A 5,746-nucleotide genomic window follows, 5' to 3' on the forward strand; every position below is an offset into this window, starting at 1 on the left:
GTTTCCTGTCCATTATATTTCAAAAAGTACACAGTATCACCCAGAACTTGTTGCTTATTGAGCCAGGGCTATACTGAATTTGTTGTAGCTTTGCCATAACAGATGTATGATGTAGGCCTATACATGTCAGCTAGGCTACATGATGTAACATTGAATGTGCCATGTTTTACAGGTATCTGAGTGACCTGATGGAGCCGGACGGAGCCACCAAGACCGTCACACTATCCGTTCCTTCAGAGGAGGATGTGTTCACTGGGTGGGACAGGTGGTCTTCTTCAGGGCCCAACAACAACTGGACAGTTACATAAAAGTCATGGCGTTGCTTCTGTTTGATATGTACACTTCATATTTTCATTCCACTGGCTATGAATAAACTGCTTTATTTTTAAGGATGTTTTTGGTCTTTTTAAAATGTAATGATACTGTTATCAGAGAAAATCTTCAGCGAGATGAAAATGTGGGTTTCAAGTAATCCTTTACTACAGGTAGCAAACAGTGACAGTAAGCAACACAATACATTTTTTAACGGTAAAACTTTATTATGAATGAGTGATCACAATACAAATGATACATTATCTACTAGATATTGAAATGTTGTCAGATAATTTGCAGCTCTGACAAACCTAAAGCATAATTATTTCAACCATACATTTTACAAAAGATAATGCCTTTCCAGTGAATCTTGACATGATTCAGGATACATTCATACTGTACATTTTTACATGTCAACTCAGTATCGGTTCACAACCAAAGCTTTTTCACTCCACTGGGCTGTAGATCATTCCACAGACCTGTAAAGACAAACGTAAAACAGGGTGTATGTTACCAGTTTAGAGAGTTTATGCATAAATACTTAGCTCAAATTATGTTATTGACTGTGACATAATTAAACAGTATTTACCTGAGGATAATGTCAGGGAAATCAGAAATCTTGATGCCATTTTCACAGTTTTCAGCTCAGACTCCTGTCTGTACAGGTTCAGTTGTACATCTTTTAGTTTAGAACTGGTTAGTGTGCCGATATTTGTGGTAGAAATGAAGCTAAACATGTTTACATTGGTCTCCATGCTGCATTGGCCAAAAGTAAACAAAACTGACAGCTGGGCGTGTGCCATGCCCATGTAGGTAGGTATAGAGTAAATGAGCAGTAAATGTAGATCTGACCAGTCAGAGCAGACTAGTATTTTTGCGAAGGGGGGTAGATGTCAAAACCAACCTTTTGAGATAGAGGCAAAAGAAGGCTGGAAAAGGCGATGAAGAAATGGGCAATGGTAGAAAACTAATGGGTTTTTTGAACAATAAACCATGAAAACCTTTTCTAGTAGACCTTGGAAATACAGCTTTAAAACCGAGATTTAGCATAATATGTCCCCTTTAATAACGACTGACAGAAATGTTATACATACCAGTCTGCTGATTCTGCTTTCCTTCGTGAACTGTTCGTTCACGCGACACCATTCAGGATTTACTTAGAACAAAGCACGCAAGGTTTAATAGATTTCAAGGAAAACAATACAGAGACAGGTTCAGTGATTCAGGGCAAAGAAATACATTACCCAGGCCGCCGTCTGTCTGCAGCTGCCCTCTGCTTGAAATCTTCCGTTTCGACAACGCCATTTATGAGGTGGAATAATGAAATATTACCGTGGCTGAGTGGGCCATTGATTCCACGACATTTGATACTAGGAAGGAGAGACCTCAGCAGGCAAAGGGAGACGCGGAGAAGTAGGATCAGGGTTCAACAGGTTTACTTTATTAAAGGTTGACTCCATGGACGTCGATTTGGCTAAACAAGTGGGGGGGACAAACAGGCATTCTGGAGTGCATTTTCAAAAGTGGGGGGGACAATGAGGATACATCTTTTTTTCTCTTTAGTGCAGGTAATGAACGGTTCTGAAAGACGGCATACCCGCTCACTAATGAATAAAATGTATACAAAACACTGATGTCTGACACATTTGATGAAAAAAGCATTTTCAAAAAGCAGCGGACATGTGAGCCACTAGCTGCTCCCCGTAGCCCAACCAAACATGACGTAAACAAAAGGAGCTTGGGAAGGTAGTTCCGACTGAGCAATCTGATCGAGCCGAAGCACGGCTGGACTGTCGCACAACAATATTACTCCGCCTCGGTCTCCATGGCAACCTAGCTAGTAGCATAGCCATGATCGACGTGCGGTGAGGTCAGTGAGTGGGTAGGCACTGAGTTCTGAAAGCCAGATTTCTCTAAACCTACATATTGTTAAATCAAAAACAATAAACAACAAACAGGCACGCACGGCCGATTTCAAATAAGTTCCTCCCTTTCTTTCACACACTCACTCTCACACACACACACACACACACACACACACACACACACACACACACACACACACACACACACACACACACACACACACACACACACACACACACACACACACACACACACACACACACACACACACACACACACACACACACACACACACACACACACACACACACACACACACACACACACACACACACGGGACGTATATGAAATGTCACGACGGTGACTTCAGGTTTGCCCGTAGCCTACTGTAGTTTGGTCTAAATGATTAAACATCGCATCCATCGACTTAACGGACCCGTCCCTCACACCGAGGGCCGAAAAAACGTAAGGCAACAAGTCAAACCTTCGCCGATTCAAACTACCGGTACTACTTCTATTCAACTTAAAAATAAAAGACAGCATTCATCATTATGTAGGACTACAGCATAACTGATGGCAACTCCACTCCATAAACTTTATCTTAATAGATAAAGTACCAGTAACATATGTCCCATGGACCTGTCCAGCATCAGAATGTAACCATTTATCCACATTGCAGAGCTTAGGTTTGTCCGTCAGTAACAATGAAAACACAACTGCTCAATTGAATATAAAATGCAGAATGGATTGCACTCGGTATCAATTCATCCAACTTTATTATTAAATAAACCCCAAAAAGTTTCTGACTCACCAATCTGACTCCCTGGCTGTAGAAATAAGCAAGACGAGAGTAATCCAGTGACAGTCTGACTGACAGCACAGCTAGCTAGCATCCTTCCGTTCATGTAGGCTACCTGTCCGTTTGAAATGCTCGAACATTGTTTGTCCCTGTTGCTGCTGTACATAATACAGAATCAAGTGCGCTTGCGCGAAAACTTTTTTTTTCTTGCCGTCCACAATGAATAGGCGCAAAGGCACTGATTCTTTGCCGTACACAATGAATGGGAAACAGCAAAGGCACAGTATTTTTTGGCGTAATTTACTAACTGCCACGTTTCGAATCAAAACGTCTACACTTTTTTAAAGTAATCGCGGATTACATGTAAAGATCGAAATAATTAACAGTAATAATACAAATATAAGTTTATTAAATAAAAAAAATATTTTATTTTTATTTTATTTTTTTGCACAAGGCGCCAGGGTAGGCAGTCTGACCGCACGTCACTGAACATCGTCAGTATCTATGTGCCGCGACACAAGCTGCTGTTAGTGTCCGCTACATTTACAGTCATTAGTGGGCATAGAGGATGGTAATCCCTACAGTTTACACTTCACATCGGGACACTTAAAGCCACTCGCCGTTGTCTCTCTGCTGCTGATTGAAATGCATCAGTCTTCTCTGGTGTGCAAACTAGCGGAGACTTCGGAGCATGTTCACTGTTTTGTCGTTGGTATCGCGCGCGCACAGAGAGAGAGAGAGAGAGACCTTGACGCTGTGTTTTAATACGGCTGGACACACTCCATGTCCGGCTTAAAAAGTGGGGGGGACAAAATGAGTCTTGACGAAAAGTGGGGGGTACATGTACCCCCCATCCCCCCCGTAATCGACGTCTATGGTTGACTCAAAGTTACAAGCTAGGAGACAGCTCCAACAATACAGATGTTACCTATACATTGCAATCATAACCTCCTGTTCAGATCTTACTAGAATTAACCTACTCTCAACCGAACTTTGAAAGGGGAACCCCGACCCACAACCATGTCATCTTCCTCGGGCGAAAGAGCGCGCCTTGGGGCCAGGCTCTATGCCTTTTATCAGGCAGTTGTGTGTGTGTGTCTGTGTGCGTGTGTCTACCAGTGTGTGAGTGAGAGTGTGCATGTGAGTGCATGTGTGTATGTGTGTGTGTAACAGATCTAGTGTCAGATCCGGGCTATTTGTAGCAAGATGTTGCAATAGTGTTCCTATCTTTCTGCTGTGTCTACAACAGCTGTTGTTGTTGCAGTTTGTGTGCTAAGGTCATTCTGGCCTGTGTGGCTTTTCTGCTTGTCTCAAAACTTTGTACTAACTTCTTTTAAATTGATAACATAAATGTTGCAAATTCCTACAGTATCAATCGGAAACAAACAATTAACACAGTTGGTTTGATAACAGCAATATTTCAAAGCAAAACAGTAAAGAAAAAATTAATTATGGCAAAACCAGGCTACGCAAAACAAGCACTTAGGCTACGTCAAAACAGCAGCAGGTGAACCACCAAGGGTTTGAGGTAAGAGTCGAAAGTCACTCGACCACATCCTAAAGCTAAAATAAACAGATCCAATGAATGGGAAGCACGTATAAAATTACGTTTTGTATATCTTTTCAAATGTTACTCACAGGTTGCATTCAAGAGCACTATGTTTGAAAATGTTAATGATGGCTTTTACACTGCTACACATACATTAATTCCTAATCCAACCACCACTTCCCTTAGCCTGGCGCTACCAGACCATCGTACTTCATTTCATTTGTACAGAAGGTCTGGAAGTGCTGTAATTGGCAAACGTTCACTCACTTGGAGGTGGGTGTCTGTTGATGTTTAAAACTATTGGATCTGCTCAGTGCCACTCTGGATTAGCCAACCAATCGCATAACGTTTGGTCGTGAGCCGGCTTTTGACGGTGCGTTCAGGGAACTCGGAAATTTTCGACTTCACTACATATTGTAGTCTATGGATCTACCGGTACCTGACAACGGTAACTTGCTAGAGCCTAACGTTTAGTTATTTGGACAAGAAAGGTTGTAGGCGTCCATACTTTCCCGAGCAGATGCACTGGAACACAGACAGGTCGGAACTCGGAACTACCAAGTCGGAAATTTCCGAGTTCCGAGCGTAAAGGAACGCAGCATTCAACTGAAACTGGAGCGCGACTTCGACGTCATCGTTCTCAGCCACTTCCTCTGTTCGCTGATTGGATACTCAGAAATTTGTTCGGAAAAATCTCACTAATACGCCCCATCACCAGACTGACTACTGAAGGGAAAATGAAATTTGGGCGGAAGTAGGTAGGCGGGCGGAGCCAGGCTACACTTCCCTTACAAGGATATGTTTTGTTTACCATTGAAATTCTACCATTCTTTGTGTGTATGTTTTTTTCTAGATTTTGCAATAACCTGAAATGGCAAGATTAACTGTTTTTCTATATCTTTTTTTGTTAGTAGTCATGTGTCTAGCTGATCTGTATCTTTAGAAAAAAATCCGTATGAAACTTTTAAAGTCAAAAAACCATCTAAAGTACTAAATGTGATGTTGCTGCTTTGAAAGAGTAATTCAAATGGTGCATGATTCTATCATTTGGATGAAAAACAAGGGATTGTTTTTGATTAGAGTTTCATTTTGATATACACTCACTGGCCACTTTATCAGGTACACCTTGCTAGTACCAGGTTGGACCTCCTTTGGCCTTCAGAACTGCTTTAATTCTTTGTGGCATACTATCAACAAGGTGTTGGAAACATTAAAGCGGC

The sequence above is a fragment of the Ammodytes marinus genome (genome assembly GCF_949987685.1).
Source record: "Ammodytes marinus genome assembly, chromosome: 18".
Taxonomy (NCBI): Eukaryota; Metazoa; Chordata; class Actinopteri; order Uranoscopiformes; family Ammodytidae; genus Ammodytes; species Ammodytes marinus.